General features: G+C 41.5%; 1 protein-coding gene across 2 annotated transcripts in view; it reads left to right on the top strand.

Annotated features, from left to right (window-relative positions):
- The first annotated feature begins 590 nt into the window (after positions 1-590).
- ZMYM2 (zinc finger MYM-type containing 2) overlaps positions 591-20358 on the top strand; it is a 2217537-nt gene continuing 2197769 nt past the window's right edge. For both annotated transcript variants that reach the window (XM_044073197.1, XM_044073196.1), the window contains exon 1: positions 591-813. The gene's annotated coding sequence lies outside the window, so the exon portion shown is untranslated. The remainder of the gene's footprint in view (positions 814-20358) is intronic.

Genomic DNA, 20358 nt, shown 5'->3' with positions numbered 1-20358 from the left:
AGTGGGTTGTGCTTGCGTCATTTAGAAGTTGGTCAACACAAGTGGAACGGTGGCAAATAACCAAACAAAATGGTGGATACTAAAGAAATCATAATGCAAATCCACATTCATTTCATGTGGTTGCTACTATATTATATATCAACAACTAAAATTAACATGTAATAAATATTTTTGTAAAGTATATGAAACTTGTTAAATTGTGTGCATGAAAAAAAAGTGTTTTATTTTTTCCGGTCACATGGTACTTTGGCAAAATAAAAAAAACTGAAACACTGAAGTTATTAAAAAATAAACTTTTGTGTAATTGTTGAACTGGTTCTACAATCAGCGTGTATACTTAAGACTACTTTCGCTTGTGATCTATATAATCTGTAACACTTGCAACAAGGGTTACCTATCACTTCAGGTTATAATAGTAGGGCAATAATTAACTGAAGAAACACAATCAATTCGGGTTCCTCTAACATGATGCATAGCAGCGGAATGGGCGTTTCTTAGCGCAAAGCTTGGCAACGGTTTTACCCAATACCGTCTACGCATCGAACAGAGGACTCCGCCAACTACCCATCTGGGGGCTGTCTTGAGCGCAAGGTTTGCTTCGTAGCCTACCAATGGGTTTGGAATAAGGCGGGTCTTACACAAGGTTGGTTGCACCCAAGCCCTAGCCCGGGACTGGAACGAGTTGAGTTGCAGCTCTGACGTGCGTTTTGGGGTAGATTTGAAGGATCGGGTAAGGCGGCGTGAGAGTTATTACTGTACTTTTCAAAGCTTCGCCCCTTGCAGCAGTTACTCTGATCTCCAGAAAAAAACTGGGTATGTAGACTGTGAAATTGTGCTCTCATACTGTTGTCTTATATTTGAAAAATGAGTGGGAGTATCAGATCGCAAATTGTACCCGTTTAAATACCCTGTGGTTGCTGCTGTACACTACTGAAGTCTGACAAAGGTGTGCAAGATCTTTATCGTCACCTCTGTAGTTGGCATTTGCTGTAGGAATTGATTGTTGGTCGGGGAGCTGACTTTTTAAAGGCGATTTTTCAAACTTTATCCAGTTGTGCCGTATGATTGTTTCTTTTTGTTAATAAAAAAAACATAGTTCCACTGTACCCCTCTTATGGTGGCCCTTGTGCAGCTCTGCCGAGTCTCACGTATTGTTTCGCTCACTCTCTAATGGCGGACGTGAGGCAGTGCTGTTGCTGTCTGCAGGGGTGCAAACCCAGGGGGAGGGGCAAGTGGTTAGGGGCAGATGTCAGGAGGCAGATTTTTAAATTGATTTTTTGGACAGCTACTTTTTGGCAGTGTCTTTGTGTACTTAAAGAGGGAGCTCTTTTTTGTAGAATGAGCTGTCACACTGTAGTGGAAAAATGTCTTGTAGCGCATTTGCACCCGGCTGGGTACAACACTTTCCAAAGGCAGCTGAGAACTGCAGCAGTGAGGGCGTTTTTTTGTTCTGGGTGGAGGCAAATTCTCCAATTACAGCTTCGATTTTAATAGTAATCTGAGGCATCTCTCACGTAGGATTGTGGTGGTTGTGGTTGCGTTTGTTCTAAAAGGGAGCAACTGTTGTGACTCCCCATTTTTAAAGTATTTTAGAAATGTGACTTTCAATAAAGCAGTTATCCTCTTTACGTGGTAAATGGCTCAGTTGTGCTACTTGTCTCTAACTGTACCATAGAGGAGGCAAAATCATGAAACCTTCTCTCCCCCCACAACTTAGAAACAATGGCGTTGGCGTACGGCCCCTTTCTGTCCTTGCGCGAAATGAGGCCAGGTGTGAGCTGCGGTTCTGTTGCTTTTGCTTGGTTGGTGATTGGGAAGGCGGCCACAGCACGATTGGAAAATCTCTCGTGCCACACGCACGCATTTCTCTCTGTCTACTAGCGTCCCCAGTGGTAGTGACACTGTTGGCAGCGGTGCAAAACGTTTTCAGGTTTCTGCGAGGTAGTGGGAGGGGTGAAATCAGTCTTCACATCCCAGCAAGCGGAACTTTAAAAATGGTTACGTATTTTAAGCGCTTGTGTTTGTGATGACAGAATGTTTTGTAAGTAATGGTTGTGTTGAACTGTGTAGTGTCATCTTTCTGTTAAAAAAAAGATATGTGTTGTGTAATGGGACAACAGTTTATACTGACAGCTGTTTTCAATATTTATTTTCTGTCACAGTTTTGCCAGTATTTAATTTTACTATATAGTACTGCTTCCAGACCTTAAGTTTTGCACATTTTACTCAATACTATCTATAATCTTAATTGTTTTATATAGAACGTTTTCAGTTGTTTTTAAAGTAACTGTGGTGACATAGCGTATTAAACATAGTTTGCTGTTCTTCAGCGCACTCCCCCATAAATAATGAGTGAAGTTTTACTTCTGCTTATTTTTTAAGGTGACCTTATGCTATTAAGTGTGAATGTTTTTATTCAGTAAGTGTTTAGGTTTTGTGATATTGCAAACTAAAACAAATGCATATGTGTACACACACACACACACACATGTGACCATATTACTTTGGTTTGAATTGATACGATTGTGGGTATATCTGTTTTTGGAAGAGTGATTTCAGGCCTGAGAGCTGTTAGTCTTTTATTATCTCATCAGTCATTGTCATTTGTAAGCTCTATGCCCATGTATTTACATCCTGGTGCTCACCCTGCCTAGGTTACGGTCCTAGTCCCCTACTTATAATTTCAAAAAATTGTTACTAGGCATGTGGCCAGAAGACTGTTGAGTCCAAATTGTCCCAGAGTGTTTGCTGTCTGATCTTAATTTGTTTACACTTTTATAGAATTAGTCCCACTATGTCAGTCGTCTCTTTTTTTCAAGGGAGACCCATGGTGTTATTCATACCAACTCAGGGAAATTTGGTCAGGGCACCAGGGACTTCCCCCTAATATTTTTGGTCAGTGCTAAGGGATCTTTTATAACCACCACAGCTGCCACCAACTCGGGAAGATGGGGCCTTAATTTAATGTTTTATCTGTAGGATGGTGCACATAGGAGTGCAGCACTCCCATTATGATGCACCATTATGATGCACTGCAGTGTCAGTATTGGAAAATTTAAACCATCTACCTGGGGGAGTAGAACTCGCAGCACCCAGCTACCTGTTGAGCTACTGAGACCACAAGTGACTTCTTCATAGTTATGCAGCAGGCAAGTGGAGGCTGAGGGACTCGAAACCTGGATCACAGGAAGCACCTTTCTTACTAGCTGTTGCCTGCATCTGTAATGTCATCTATTTCCAAGTGTGGCTGTGTTGACTTTTATTTGGTGGTGGGTGGTTCAGTCTTAAGCCATAGGTTCTCTAGTCACACAGCATTTTTGAGTTTTTGTTTGTCTCCATTGTATTTAACTGTAATTTTTGAGGCAGCTTGGCACAGCAATCGCTTAAGCCAACACTCCTTTCCTGGTCTTCTAATTTCCACCAACCCCTGATTTGTCATCCTCCCACGTTTAGTGACCCCCCCCCCATGATTCAAAGTCCACCTGTTTGTAGAATTCACTGAAATTAATCTCATTCAAAGTGAAACCTACAACCAAAATTTTTCTGTTCGAGCAAATGTGTCTACCCACACTCGCTCTTCCTTGCACTCTTTTCCAAGATTCAACAAGTTTCCAAGAAACCCTCCTTATTTTGCAGATGGTTGCTTTCCATTAACTAAAAGGCTACAAAGTCAAAGCCCCAATGAATGGCTGGCAAATGAACCAAAACACTTTCTAAACTAAAGAGACGAATTTTGGCACAGTTGGAAATGGAGCCAACCTCCCAGAAACTCGAACAAGTCCTTACTTTACATCACATTTCCAAACAAGCCATATGTAGATTCAAATCTGGCCATCTCAAATCAAGACCACCAATGATTAATGATTGATTTAATGGTTAAGGTGTTTGACTCGTAGACACAAGGTACAGTGATCCTCACATTTTGTGAGGAAATTGGCTGTGCTTAGAATAGACTATTAAGAAAGCTAGTGTAGTAATTAGCTATGAACTTATGAAACTCTTTGTCAGGACAATTTAGCACCCCCCCCCCCCCCCCCCCCGTGCTGATACCCAGAATCTGCACCTTGGTAAGGACAGTTAAGGATGCTGTGCATGTTGTTTATGTGGAAGTTACTTCCCCTTTAACTCCCCACAGACAGTCGGGTTCACAAGCTGATAGAAGTAATACTTTGCAGTGTTTTAATTATAGTTATAACTTCTTGTTTTCCTTGGGTTGATATTAATTGAGGAGTATGTGGAAATGTAATTTTTTAAAACGTTTTTCTGTCTGGGATAGTAGTGATGATGCCTTATGTTTTTCAGTTGTTTTCCCCTTCCTACTCTGTACTAATTTGTCCCCAGGATGATTATTCCCATTCAAGCAATTCTGTTTATGATTTCTTTGTTACAAGGCATACCTTAATTTGTTTCTGTAAAGGCTGAATATCAGTGGTAGGTATGTGGACCCCACATTGACAGTCTTGTCAGTCAGTGGTGGCAGGTTTCCAGTTGTTCCGTCATATTCACTCTCTTGTCAGCCAGTAGTATTAGGTTTCAAGTTGTTCTATGTGGACCCCACATTGACAGTCTTGTCAGTCAGTGGTGGCAGGTTTCCAGTTGTTCTGTCATATTCACTCTCTTGTCAGCCAGTAGTATTTGGTTTCAAGTTGTTCTATCCTGATCATGTGTGACTCTGGTTCATATAAACAGCATAGTCAAATTGCTGTTCCAGGAAGTGTACATCATCTGGGTTGGTAGTAGTTATCAGATTTATTTATTTTTATTTGTGCTCTAGTAGGGAAGAAAAGAAGGCATAGGTGCCAGCAGTTTGCTGTATGATATTCTACTGGACCACACAACTGAATTGCAGTCAACAGTAAGCCAAGAACAACAAATTTCTAAAGCAACCAATATGAAATTTCTTTCAAAGCTAACGTGGTGTACACTGAAAAAGCTGAATAGATTTATATATAACCAGCATATAGGCCCTGTGGCTGTAACGGAACACAGACTTTGTTAGAGGGACCTTGTATTTCCTAGTTCCCACACATACCTTTAGCTTTTCTTTAAATTTTGTTGTATTTTCAGACTTGTCTGTCTTCTACTGCATGGTCTGTGAGTTCCATGTATGGCAAACATGCATTTTGCATGTTTTGTTCAGTTAGACAAATTTTGAGTGTACTTATTTTGTTGATAGTAATGCTAAGCCCCCCATAATGTCGAGCATGCAAGATCACTATACTCTTTGTATGCCAAGTACATCTTTCTGTTATTAATCTGTATTCTGTACTGTAAAATTGTAATTTGGTTATGTACATGTGGTATTTTCGGTCTTAATTTAGAATAGTCTCTGAAATGGTGAGATTTATAGCAAGTATAAAATGGAGCTTCCTATCTTGTAATAGGATGGATTAAGGATGCATGCATATTGGGCAAATTTACACTCTCTCTCTCTTGTAGTCATGGTTCAAATGTTAAGCCTGCCGTCCTTCAAGACATAAGCATTGCTAACATTTCATGCTCAGCGAAAAACTTTTGGCAGTTTTTGTAAAATGCTTTCAGACCTTGCTTTAGAGTTAATTATTCAGTATTCAAGAAGAATTGCTAAATTGCTCTGTTGATTCAATTCTGCCATTTATTTTCAGGGCATGACATCCATGGTGGCTACTTTCATAGTAGTACGCTTGGGTGGAGTTTGCTTACTCCACGTCATGAGGGGTAACAAAACTTATATCATGTACACATGCAGCAGTAGTGGACTGTCTCCTGGCTGTCATTTCTTACATTTCATGTGTGTATAGTAGTGAAGTTTGTAGTTCCTTTATTGTTGTTTTTATAGTAAAGTGGGAGTACACCTGTGCTAAAACTGTGTGTGTGTGTGTTGTGCTCTTCTAGCTTTGTACTAGTGGTGGGAACAACTTGTGGAAATTAGCAGTCTTCTTTATACGCAGGGGAACAACTATGAACTTTTTGGAATGTGTATGTATGGGTCTACTTCTAAATTTTCAAGCTTTGAAGCATTAATTTTATTGTGGTTTAGACAAATGATTACATTTTGAGACTTCGATATTTAAATAAACAAAACATTATTTATTTATTTTTTTTGCATTTATGCAGGGGAGCAAGCCTCCCTACACCCCCTGCTAATTAACTCCGAGCTTGCACTAGTGAGAGAAATGGTAAATATACCATTCCGTGCTGTATGGCGATCTTCGTTTAAATGGTTTGAAGTTTCAAAACTTTGATCTTATTGTCTCGACCATAGGAAAGTTGACATTTTGAAACTTGGAAATTTAGACGTAGACCCATGTGTATACATAAGTGCACATACGTACACACGCACACACATGTATATGTGTGTGTGTATGTTGGAAAGTCACCAAAAATAGAAATTGGTGAAAAAAAGTAGTTTAATCCAGGAAACACTCAACACACGAACGCCACAATGCTCGTACGTTTTCGTCGTAAGCCAGACTTTGTCAGACACTCTAAGGCAGTCATGAAAAAAATCCTAACTCCAAAGTCCGATGATTGCACATTTCCATATATATTTTACCAGTACCACTGCCAGCTGTACAGTTTTTGCAGGTTACGTAGCTTAAGTTCTTCTCAGCTTAAATTTTTTAAGCGTCAACTGTCTGCATCTGCTGCAGACAGTTATTACTTACTGCAGTAAGTAAGAACCATCGGCAGCAGATTCCGACTGAGACGAACTGAAAAGAACTTGCTACATAACCTGCAGTAACTGTATAGCTGGCAGTGGTATTAGTACTACATATATGGAAATGTTATCGGACTTTGGAGTTACGATTTTATACATGACCGCCTTTGAGTGTCTGATGAAGTCTGGATTATGACGAAAATGTACGAGTATTGTGGCGTTTATGTTTGAGTGTTTCCTTGATTTAAACTACTTTATTTCACCGGTGTATATTTTTGTTGACTTTCCAGCAATCTTTTTATTTGTTTGGAATTTAGAGTTTGAGTTCTCCACTTTCCTTGTTTTTGTGTGTGTATGTATACACACACACGCGCACACACAAAAATATCTTGTGTAAAATTTCAAAGAATGTGGCTGCAAGAAGTGCTGTTATTGGCATTGCCTTGTCTGTATCTCAAAACATCAAGATGGTTCACTGTAGAATGAAATGTGTGAGTTGGGTGGTATGTTGAGGATTAAAAAGGCTTTTACATGTAATGGCTGGTTAACTGTTTGCTTCCAGACTTGTCATTTCTTTGCGAGTGTTTTGCAGTAACTTGCAAATCTGAAAACTTAATTTGACTCTTCCCAGTTTTGTGTTTTGAGCCACCTTGTTTTGTGCTGTGTACTTAGTCCTTAAACATGTTTGCGACTTAAAAAAAGTTGCCTTTGTCCTAAACTTTATCTTTTTCCTCGTTACTGTTTTGAGCAGTTCCATCTCTGCACTAGGGAAGAGAGTTAACCTACTGTTTAGCTGCAGTGCCACTCTACCTATGCAGATGCTGGCAGGCTAACAATTTAGACCCCTCCCCGGGCATTATAGCCTGCTTTGCTTTCCCAGTCCACTCTGAGTTAGGACCCATAGTGATACAGCTCTTATTTCACTGCTCTGTAGTTTGGGATTTAAGCTTGAATTTGGTTTGCGTTTTTGTGCCAGTCCTAGGGTCTTTTCACCCATGATCCCAGTGTAACAACAAGAGTCCTGTCCTACTGAGCAAACTACTTTCAGTGAGAAGTATTCAAAATGTATGAATTACCATGCAAGTACATCGGGCAGTACCCTGAGCAAATGTGTTAATGTGGGGGATGTACTTTGGTTATGTAGACTTAGAACAGTATGCCAGAATTTTCACTCTGTAGGCAGTCATTTTTATACTAATAGTGATATTGTAGAGAAAAGTGTTTAATAATAGAGGTGAAATATGTGGAAGTGTTTATCTGAGATTCTAAAGAGAGTCTGTCTTCAGAGTTTTGAATGTTACTTGGGTGTCCTTAGCCTATGGTTGTCTATATGTTTATGCAGATTTTTCCTGATTGCTGTAGTTTGCTTCTCAGAACTTCAAAGTTCTCTCAATGGTTCCAGTAGACATTCATATTTTTGGTTTGAGAAGAGATGGTTCCAGTTGATCGGGATAATTCCCCCCACTCTCCTTAGGTAAGGCCCAAGGGTGGGCAGTTTGGTGCAAGTGTTTTGTTGTGCTGTTGTATGTAACATGTAGAGAATTTGTTGTTTACTGTTGGGGGCTGTAAAAGCAAATTGCTTGACATTTTTGTTATGTAGAGTACAAATTGGATTTGATACTACTTTGGTCTTCTAATTGCATGAATTGACAACTCGTGGTGTGTTCTGTTGTTCATGTATCCTTTTCTTGTAACCCACAGAAGTTCCAGATTAACAGTTTCTGTACCCCAGGTTACTATGCTTCATTTGAATTTCCGTCACAGATTCTGATTTTTTTTTTTTTTTTTGCAACTGAAGGTTTCCCATTTGGAAAAAAACAGGTGCAAGTATTAGATCTGTTCAGTTTATCCATGTTTTCAGTTCTTTGCTGTGCTGAAACTGCTGAGGACCTTCCCCCAACACACACACACTTAGTAATGAACTGTTTATTTAACTGAGTTGGGCTGTTTGTGGATTACTGTAGTGCATAACACAACAACTTGTGGATTTTGTATGACTGTGTAAAGAAGGATTAATGAAACAGTTTGTATGTATATGTAAGCCTGAAAGTCTGAGCAGTAAAGGGTACAAGGGTCCTGTGTGGGCAGGTGCAATCCTGAAAGGCGGAGTGCCTTACAGCCTTTGGATATATAGCAATATCTGTACCAAGCATATTTCCAAATATCTTAATTATTGATTGGGATAGTCTGGGCAGGATTAATTTTCAGTGGAGGCCCATGGATAAAGAAATAAGCTCATATTACCAAGTTAAAATACAAGAGAGTGAAGAAAAGTTGTAACTTGAAGTTTTAATTAACTGTTATTTCATTTTGTATTGTGAGGTGAACTTGTGTTTTCGTACACATGCTTATATGCACTTTTGAAGTTATTTATTTCTTTCCAGATTTTAAATGTTAAAACATGAGTGCAAATGGGATTTTAAAAAGTGATGTTATGTATATTTTTTGAGTGTAAATATTAGAAATTGTGGAAATTGAGCCCTGATCTATGCAGGTTTGGCATTTTTTTAAGTACTGTTCATCATACTTATAAACACCCCATCATAGAGTCATTCTGCATTTGTTTTGTTCTAAATTTACTTTTTAAAATGCAGATGTATGCAACAAGAGTCCTCTGCAATGTAAAAGTTTAGACTGCAGCTATGCAATTCCTGAAAACCTTTAAGAATAAAAGCTTGGAAATATTTTACGATGATATTTACTGTTTGTATGTAATTATTAAACTATTTTAAAAAAAAAAAGTGGTAATTTAACAGACTGCAGTTGCTTCTTGTCCACAAAATGGTCTTTCTTAAATTTTGAAATGACAATATGCCTCGCTGAACTACTGGTTTCACCTTGCTTCCTAATAAGATGTTCGAAATGAAACAGGTTGAACATAATGCAGTTTAGAAAATTCAGTAAATTCACTGGTCTCTGGAAAGAAGAAACAGTATTTAAAGTAATGGTTAAAAAAACTGCACATAGACTAATGTATCATCTCAAAGTTGTTTATTTTGCACAAAGTTTTATTCCATCTTTGAGACTAATTTGCTTTTCAAAAATTAATTCACTGGCTAAAATCTCTTATTGTAAGAATGGGGTATTGGGTGTGCATGCATAGATCTACAAGTTGTGCCTCACCTGTTTAATTTTGGTGCAGTATGTTAACCTTTTTTTGGAAACCATAGACATTTTAGAAACTCTCTCTTAATGCAAACATTTTATTACCTGAATTTGTTACTGTTCATAGTTTCATACTAGGCTTTCTGCCCTAGGGCATTTATAAGCCTAGCCAGAGTGTGTTTGGCTTTCGCCGCCCATTTTAAATTAATTTTGCTGTGCCCTTTTTTGAGGTTAGTATATTGTGCCTCTGTCTAACAGTGACACAGAAGTGATACCCGGGGTAAACCTACGATCTCCCTTCCACTCATCAAGATTCCTCTTGAAGAGAGTCAATGAGGGACTCTGCCTAACCTGGACTGGGATTTTATTCCAGAGTGAAGGGAGCCTCTGGGTTATGAATCTGTCCCTCCAGCATGTCCTACTTATTTCAGTGCTGAGGTTAAAGTCTCTCTAGCGCGTAGCTTGATGGGATTTGTATTTTCTGAGGTGCAGCATGTCCATTAATTACGAGTTGGGCATGGCTTTATACGTCCGGCACAGATCGCCTCTGAGCAGGCGGTATGCCACCCGTTGAAACAGATGTTTTATGATTTTATCTATCTTCAATTTTGGTATGTGGAGGAGCTTTGGAAAATTTTATACATTGGCAGATAGCATTTTTTGAGTCCCTGTATTTTAATACTGTACCTTTCCAGACATCAAAATTATTCTAAAGTTTAAGGTGTTGGTTAAAATGTTAGGTAGATTGTTCTGGGATGTCTTGAAATATTTTTTTTTATCCAGTGTATGGATTGTTAGTGTGTGCTATAAATGTACACCTCTGAATTTGCTAATTTGTATGGTAATTTCTCCTGTCTACCTGATGAATCTGGGCATCTTGGGGCAATGCAGCAATTGCCTCATGTACACAAGACAACCCTCTCCTCCTACCACCCAACACTACAACATGCGAGAGATGCACTTAATATAGCCAAACTGGAAGCAAAGCTCTCTTTACCCAAGACTGGACTAGACAGTCAAGAGGAGAAGGTAAACACTTGCACAACACCACACTCCTCACATAGTCCCTCAAAACCTACACCACCAAAACACACACATAGAAACACAAAACACACACCTACATTCGCAGAGGCTCTCAATAAAAACCCGCCCAAGCATCAAGGACATCCAAAGCATAAACACAAGCAAACTCCCGCCCCCCCCAACACAACCCAAATGACACACAGCCCACAAACTCAGTGTGCCACTCAACCACAGCCCATAATGCATAACAACGTACCCAACACTCTAGTCATAGGTGACGCTATATCAGGCACACAGATGTTCCACTCAGTAGACTAAACAAAGAGAAAGTTACTGTCAGCTGCCTGTCAGGTGCCAGGATCTGCCACATAACGCATGCACTCAGGTCACTCCACAATAAGTACAAATATGACACTGTCATTGTCCATGTTGGTGTGCTTGACCTGAGACGTAGCTCCCTGGACTACATGAAAAGAGACATGGAGGAGCTCTCCGATCTTGTATCCCAGGCAGGTATGACCCTAACCCTGAGTAGCATCCTGCCATCACCCAGAATGATACCACAGTACAAGAACAAAATGATTGACTTCAACAATTGGCTAAGCTTCTGGTGTCATTCTAAGGGAATCCAGTATTTGTCTGCCTGGGACGACATGATCGACAGACCACGATGCTTTGCCAGAGATGGCCTGCACCTGTCACCCTTAGGATTCCGGATACTGGCTAAGGCTCTTGCCACCCCTGTAGTGCCTTTTTTAGGCAAGGTTCAAATGACAAATTCACCACCGTAATGGGTACAAGCAAGCAAAATCTGAGGGTAATGGTACTCGGTGCTAGAAGTCTAAACCTCAGAATGCACTCACTCGAGGCACTCATTAAAATGGAGAACATTGACATCTGTGCAGCGACAGAGACCTGGTTCAAAGCTCCAGAGAGCACCCCTGCATTACTAGGCTACAATTCATACCACACCTTTCGGCCACCTAACCCGGAACGAAGCACTAAAGGCGGAGGAGTCTCCATATTCATTAAGGATGTCCACACCTCCAGGCTAGTTGCACAGCATAATGCATCTGATATTATCCAAGTGCAACTAACTCTGGGCAAGACCGCAATCCAAATTGTAGCTTGCTACAGTCCCCCCACCATGCCCCAGGATTCACACTCTTCATTTCTTGATACACTGGAAAGTATTAGGGTACAACCCAACACTCTAATAATGGGCAATTTCAACTACCCCACCATTAACTGGGAAAACTACTTGTGTACCAACTGTCTTGCTCAACTTTTTCTAGAATTCATAAACCAGCGCCTTGGATCAACTTATTCACACCCCCACCGGGGGCAGCAATATCCTAGACCTGGTCATCCCCAACATGGGAAACCGGTGTTCCACACCAGAGGTCAATTCCTCGTTGGTCAGATCCGACCACAAGCTAATCAACCTAGACATCCACATCCCACCCCCAATTAGGGAAACCATCGTAAAAATCTTCTCCAAAGCCAACTTCACACTTCTTAAGACAGAAGTGTCAAACTTCATGACACCCATGCAGACGGACAATAGAGGTATGACTGCTGAATCCTACACAAATGCACTTTATAAGCACTTACACGAGTGCATGGGTCATGCTATCCCTAATCGAACCAAGATGTTATCCTCCAAAAAAGGAAGCCAATCTGGTGGTCCTCTGCCATAAACAAACTCTACAACAGAAGAAAGAAACTGTTGCAAAAAAAGAGTAAAATCCCATGACTGGAGGAACTCCCTGGTCAACCTCAGTAAGAAGCTGAGATCCCTCATAAAATCCTCCAAAGCTCTTTACGAAAACAAAATTGCCACCGACTCTAAAGACAACCACAAAGTATTCTATAGCTATGTCAAGAATCTAAATGGGAACACTCAGATCTGCTCTGAGTTACAGCACAATGGCACTAAATATACAGAACCAACTAATATTGCCAACATCCTAGCAGATAGTTTCAGTGCTAACTTTACGCGCTGTCACCCCCTAGAGGGCCCATCTCTATACCAGAAGAATGCAAAGTTCCTATAATCACAGCTGCACAGGTAAAAAACACACTCTCCAAAGCCAAGAGCACAGCATCCATGGGACCTGACAATATCCCAGGCTGCATTCTACACGAACTACAGAATGAGCTGGCACCCTACCCAAGTACCATGTTCAGTCATAGCCTCGCCTCAGGCTTTGTACCCACTGAATGGCGCACTGCGACAGTTATCCCACTCCACAAAGGGGGAACCACGACGGACCCTGGGAACTACCGCCCCATTAGCCTGTCGAGCCTGGTCTGCAAGGCCATGGAACGCATCATTGTGGAACTCATAAACAAAGACATTGGTAATCTCCAAACTCTGGACCCCCTACCCAGTTTGGATTTGTAAAATGCAGATCATGTCTCCTAAACCTGATTGACTACATTGAAGCAGTCACCAAAGCCATAAATGAGGGTAAAATGGTTTACACAGCTTATCTAGATCTTGCCAAGGCTTTCGACACCATCCCCCATTCTGGAATTATAGATAAGCTCACTAAACTAGGTATAAATCCCTATGTCACAAGATGGGTTGCCAACTGGCTCATGGACAGAACCCACACTGTGAAAGTAGCGGATTCCAAATCCGACATCAGACCAGTGACAAGTGGAGTACCACAGGGTTCAGTCCTGGGTCCTCTCCTATTTGGTATCTACTTCTCTGAAGTGCAGGCCAACACAGAAGGTCTTTGGCTAACAAAGTTTGCAGATGACTGCAAACTAGGAGCCATAATCGAAACTCCTAACGGTATGGACAGACTACAAAAGGGCCTTACTGAGACAGATACCTGGTGTCAAAGCCGTGGCCTGAAGCTCAATGCCAAAAAGTGTATTGTCATCCCCTTTGGTAAAAACTCTGTACCCATGAACTACCACATAGCTGGTAGTCTACTTAATGCCGAAAATGTGATTAAGAGACCTTGGGACACAGGTGGACAGTAGTCTCTCCTTTGATAATCACATCACCACAGTGGTCAGGAAATCCTTCTACGTGGCTCATTTCATCACAAATGAGCCACGTACGCCTTCTACCAGCACCTGCAGGACTGCATGGATAAGGCAATCCCAAGCAAAACAAAGACTCTTTGTACCAAAGGCAAGCGTCCAGTCTGGTGGACCCCAGCCATAAACAAACTCTACAACAAAAGGAGGAAGCTACTACAAGATAGAGCAAAATCCTTAAAAGGTAAGACACCCTTGATCACTATAAGTAAAAAACTAAGAGCTCTCATAAAATCATCCAAAGCAAATTTCGAGAGAAAAATAGCTAAAGACTCAAAAGACAATCATAAGGCCTTCTTTAGCTATGTTAGAAACCTAGGAGGAAACTCCCAGATATGCTCAGAACTAGTTCAAAATGATGTGAAGATTACTGATCCTACAGACATTGCCAACATACTGGCTGACAGGTTCAGTGCAAACTTCTCCCCCCTCCCCCAAAAGGAGAGATATCTATACCAAATGAGTGCAGCCCCCAAACATCTCCAGCGCCCAAGTGAGAACTGCTCTCTCCAAAGCAAAAACACAGCATCCATGGGACCCGATGGTGTCCCCGGCTGTGTGCTCCACGAACTCAATGAGGAATTAAACCCACAGCTAGGACAGCTGTTTAATCAAAGTCTTACCTCTGGATACGTACCCAGGGAGTGGCGCACTGCAACTGTGGTCCCACTTCACAAAGGCGGTGCCTCCACAGACCCTGGAAATTACCGCCCATTAGCTTGACAAGCCTTATCTGCAAAGCCATGGAGAGGATCATAATGGACCTCATAAATAAAGACATAGGGAATTTGCAGACTTTGGATCCAACCCAGTTTGGCTTTGTCAAAGGCAGATCATGCCTTTTAAACTTGGTTGACTTTTTCAAACAGTCACCAAAGCCATTGATGAGGGAAAGGCAGTCCATACAGCCTACCTCGATCTGGCTAAGGCCTTCGATACAATACCCCACTCGGGTATCATTGAAAAACTCATCAGCTTAAATGTTAACCCATACATCACAAGATGGGTTGCAAACTGGCTGAGTGACAGAACCCACAGGGTCAGAGTTGCTGGCGCCATGTCAGACTCAAAGCCTGTCACAAGTGGTGTCCCACAGGGCTCAGTCCTGGGCCCACTCTTGTTTGGCATCTACTTTTCCAAGTACAAGCAAACACAGGAGGGTTATGGCTGACAAAGTTTGCAGATGACTGCAAACTGGGCCATAGTAGAAAACACATCTGACACAGATATCCTTCAGAAGGGTCTCACAGAAACAGATAACTGGTGCCAGAGCCACGGCCTAAAGTTAAATGCCAAAACATGCATAGTCATACCCTTCGGGAAAAACAAGGTTACCCCTAGCTACCAAATAGGTGGCAATCCACTGAGCACAGAAGAAGTTATCAGGGACCTGGGGACCCAGGTTGATAGTAGTCTGTCATTCGACACCCATGTAGCTAAAGTAGTTAGGAAGTCCTTCTACATTGCCCACCTTATCATGAAGGGATTCTCATCTAGATCAAGGGAGGTCATAGTCTCCCTTTACTCATCACTCATCAGACCAATGATTGAGTACAATGCCCCATTCGGAATGTATCTGACCCGACACTTGCAGCAGCTGGAGAGGCCACAAAAGTTCCTCACCAAAAGGATAAAGGGTCTCAAAATCTGTCCTATGCTGCCCGACTGAAAGAACTCCAGCTCTCTTCAGTCGGCTACTGCTTGCTCAGAGGTGACCTTTGCCTAACCTACAAGGCCATGTCAAACCCAGAGTTGATGAATATGCTTCACCTCACAAATCTAGAGCCATCAGAGCCACAAGGGCGGAGACTTAAACCTCGACACGGCTATTAATAGGACGTGCTGGAGGGATAGATTCATCACCCAAAGACTCCCTATGCTGTGGAACAAAATCCCGGTACATGTGAGGCAAAGCACCTCGCTGGCCTTGTTCAAGAGAAATCTTGACCAATGGATGGGAGATCGCAGATATACCCCAGGAATTACCTCAGTGTCACTGCTCGACAGAGGCACAGCAAAATAATGGGTATAGTTCCCCATACTAAAGGGGTGGCGTAAGCCACAAAACAATGGGCTAGGCTTATAAATGCCCTCGGGCAGATAGCCTAGTATGAACCTATGAACCTATGAACAAAAGGATTCTCATCCAGAAAAAAAAAGAGGTCATTGTTCCCCTCTGCTCATCCCTCATTAGACCCATTATAGAGTACAATGCCCCTTTTGGTATGTACCTCGCAAGACATCTACAACATCTGGAAAGGCCACAGAAATACCTCACAAAGAGGATTACTGGCCTCAAACAGATGCACTATGCAGACAGTCTCAAAAAAACTACAGCTTTACTCCATCGCATATCGCCTACTCGGCGGCAATCTCTGCCTAACATACAAAGCTATGTCAAACCCAGAGCTATTGGACATGCTCCACTTAAAGAAATTCCAATCCCTCCGAGTTGCACGCTCTAGGGACCTAAACCTTGTCACCACAATAAACAGAACATGCTGGAGGGATAGATTCCTGTCCCAGAGACTTCCCATACTCTGGAACAGACTACTTATCTATGTCAAACAGAGCTCCTCATTAGCACTCTTCAAGAAAAATCTTGATGATTGGATGGGAAATGGGAAATTCACCCCAGGGATCACTTCTGTGGCTCTGCTCGACAGGGGCACAGGAAAATAATTTTCTTGAGTGGCGAAAGCCAGGGTACATTTTTTGGCTAGGCTTGTATGGGCCCTAGGGCCGATAGCCTAGTACCTACCTATGAACCTATACCATATTAGGTGATGGGGGTAAAGATAACCAATATTGTCTCCAAATGCAGACCTCCTTGGTTTTCAGGGGCATATATTGTTGCATAGACTTAAATATGAGAAAAGAAGGTTCCAGAAATGGGTTACCAAGGAGTTACTGGGAAGCTCAGTCTTTTAACATATTTTAAATTTACTGGGTTTAGCAATGAGGATGTCTATTGACATAGGTTGTTGCAGGTTTTGTATGTAAAATATATTTTTTTTTTATGGGGCATGTTAAAACCAAACAGAAAAAAATGACGTCAACTATTTCTGCAGCACCCATGAAGTAGTCTTTTTTTGAGCAGGGTTAGTACTGGGGGTTGGTTAGCCATGTTTGCATTACAAGTGCTATCAAATAGTGGGCAATAAAATGTCACGTATCACTGTGAAACGTCAGAATTGGAACTTGGGGCTTTGTGATGTAGAGATTGAAAAGGGTATTTAAAAGCCAGTAATGTGTTCTCTGGCGTGCATAAAGTTAGATAGCGACCAAAACACTTTATGTAGAGTTTTAAGGTGTATTTTTGACCACCCCCTTCACCCTATTTCAGTATGTCTGTTCCATTGCCAGGTCTGCTTGCTCTCCTAGCTCCCTCCCCTGGGCTTTTCTAAATGAGCTGGCCTATGTAAGCCTAGCCAAAAATGTACCCTGGCTTTCACCACCCAAGAAAATTATTTATAGGTTCATAGGTATTATTTATAGGTTCACCTCTTAAGGGTACCCTGGAGGTGGTTGGGGCAGTACCAGCAACTGTTCTTGCTTGCTGAGGATGAGATTTTATTACCAACTCTTTATTTCCACACCACCTGCCGGGGGGAGCATTTTTCCCTGTGCCTCATACTCCCAAGCCGCTATTGAACCTGGGTTCCTTGGGCTGTAGTTGGGGCATTATCCTTCTATGCCATGATACTGGTTCAGGTTTGAAAGTGATTTTTGATCCTAGCCATGTATTTAGAAGATACACAAGTCCAGTCAGTACATAGCCAACACTGTTATCCATCTGAGCTGTTCATTGTACAAGTTAATTCTGAATTTTGCAAGACTAAGTTCTTTTGACATTTATGAAGTATTTTTTTTTTTCCTTTTTTGCAGCATCAGTTCTGTGTTTAAATTTTTTTATTTATTTGCTAGGAAAGAAGCCTTGCTTATGGTTAATTTCATGTGTATCTACTAAGCTGTCGATCACAAGGGCCATTTTTAAAAACAGCCGTGCTTACCAAATCTCTGAAAATTTCTGATACCCTTGATGTGTAAGCAGGGTTTTGGAAGGTGAAACATTTACAGGCTGGCTGTGTCCAGAGACATGGTTGCCAGTCCAGGGATGTTTTCTGTTCCCCATCCAGTAGTCCAAGTTGCATTTGAATTGGGTTAGGGAGGAACTTTGTGCTTCATGTAGATTGGGAGCCTATTCCACAGAAGGGGTAGTTACCAGGGTCTCTCTGTCTCTCTGTCTGTCTGTCTCTCTGTCTGTGTCTCTGTCTCACCAACAGTTCTGTTTATATCTTAGGCAAGGTTGGTTTGGTACTGTTAGTTTTACAGATATGTAGGAGGTCCGTCAGTGAGGGGTCTGACAATACCTTCTATGCCAGGCATAGATCTCTCTCAACAACCTGTAGGAGACAGAATGCAGGGATAGGGCTTTGAGGCAGTTTTCATAGGACATGTTTCTTACACCCTGTATATTTTTGGGTGGAACCTCTGTGGACATTACAATTGTTGGATGTGCTTGCTTGGGCACACGCAAAAGAGGACATTTTACTCAATGGTAGGTCTTGTGAATGGGGAAGTACAGTGAAACAGTGGTGACTTTGGACCTAGCGTTATAAGTTGCGCAACATAGAATGATTTCCTCAGTACTTCAGACGTGGGGGGGGGGGGCACAGTAATCTAGCCTTTGGCCATCAAGTCCCTGACTACTGGGTTAACTCTTAGGGGTGAGTTGTCAATATAATGATTACCAGGAATAGATGACTTCCTGAAGGATACTATTATGCATTACTTGTTGTTTAGTTTTAGTCCATGGATCTGGCACCAGTTGTCCTGTGTTAACCCTTCCTGGAGAGCATTTATGCTAGTTGTGGGAGATTCTGTGACTGCTCCTAATTTGCAGTCCTCTCTAAATTTAGTCAGACAAATGGCCCTAGACATTGGCCTTGAGTTTATTTTATATTTAATTTATTTATTGACATTTTGATTACCAGGAAAATCTGAGTAGGTAGAAGCTTATTTTTAGTGGAGGCTTTGGGAGAAAAGTTCTAAATAATTAGTAAACCTTTTAAGAACTATAATTTTGCAGTCTTCAAAAATAAAATAAAAACATCTGCAGTTTAAATAATTATAGCAAATTAGATGCCAAAAAGGAGTTGTCCCAGGACTGCACTTGTGACTGAGCTCTTTATATAGAGATGGACTCCCCAATTCTAAGTTCCTGGGTCCTGTGTTAGCCAGCTGGCTATCCACTGGGTGTCATAAGGGTTTATACCTAACTTCTCAAGTTTGTCAACAATGCTCAAGTGGGGCATTGTGCCATATGCCTTGGCCAGGTCAAGGTAGGCAGTGTGAAACATTTTACCCTCATTCATTGCTTTGATGACCTTGTCAAAGAAGTCCACTGAGTTGAGTAGGCATGTCTTGTCCTTGACGGAATTGCAATGGGCTGGGTCCATTGTCTGGAGTTTTCCTATATCATTTTCTGTCATTTCCATGATGATTCTTTCCATGGTTTGCATATAAGATTGAGACCTATGGGCCTGTTTCCAGGGTCTGTAGATGGCCCACTTTTGTGCAGAAGGATAATTGTTGCTGTTCTCTATTCGTTAGGCACAAAGCCCGTTTGGAGGCTATGGTTAGGTAGCAATTCCAGAGGGGCTGAAAGGACATGTTTCATGCTGTTTAGAAGGCATCCTGAGTTATTGTCCGGGCCCGTTAATGCGTTCTCTCCAAGACCAAGATCACATTAAGGGCCTGTTCCCTAATGATAATAGGGAGACTTGCATGTGATGGTATTTCCTGAGGGAAGGAAGAGAGAGAGAAAGTTGGAGATGAATTTTTTGGCTAGTAGGTTTACTAATATCTTCTGGTTAAATATAGGTGACTCCATTAACTGAGCTCCTAACACAATTGTGTATTGCCTTTGAGGCTGCAAACATTGCTACAGAAATGCCTTGCAGTTGTCCTTGGCCAGAGTGTACAAATTCACCTCATATTTGGCTTTGTTAGACTTTGTCCTCTGCATTGGTTGTATAGTTTAAAAGTGCTTTTATCCTGCTGGGAGCTGCACTTAATTTTTGCCATGATTTTCTTATACAGTTTATTGATATGATTCCACCAGGATGGCTTTTTTCCGGTTAGTTCTGTACTTCCTGGTGGATATAGCTGTCTCTTTGCAGCTATTAATATGCTTGTGTAGGGTATCTATGAACAGTTCTGCGTAGGCAGCAGTGTTCTCGTGGTTTATCGAGGCTTGAAATTTTGCCACGTTACTAACTTTAATAGTAGGAAATTTAGCCTTCGAGTAGTTCCTGTACATTCCAGGATTTGCTGGTGTTCCAGGTTTTGTTTTATTTAAAAGGAGACCATTTTGTGGTCTGATCTACCAGAGAAGACATTACACAAAGGGGTGTGCAGCACACTCCCTTTATTGTTGAGGTCCGGTCTAGTATAGATGCTGGAAAAGCTGCCCATGTAGTGTCCCTCTCCATTAATAGATTATTCACAGTTTTTTGCTTCATCTT

Source organism: Protopterus annectens, chromosome 5.part1 (genome assembly GCF_019279795.1).
Source record: "Protopterus annectens isolate FY-2018-M chromosome 5.part1, PAN1.0, whole genome shotgun sequence".
NCBI lineage: Eukaryota > Metazoa > Chordata > Ceratodontiformes > Protopteridae > Protopterus > Protopterus annectens.
Note: the sequence above shows the minus strand (reverse complement) of the source record. Positions and strands in the feature narration are given on the sequence as shown.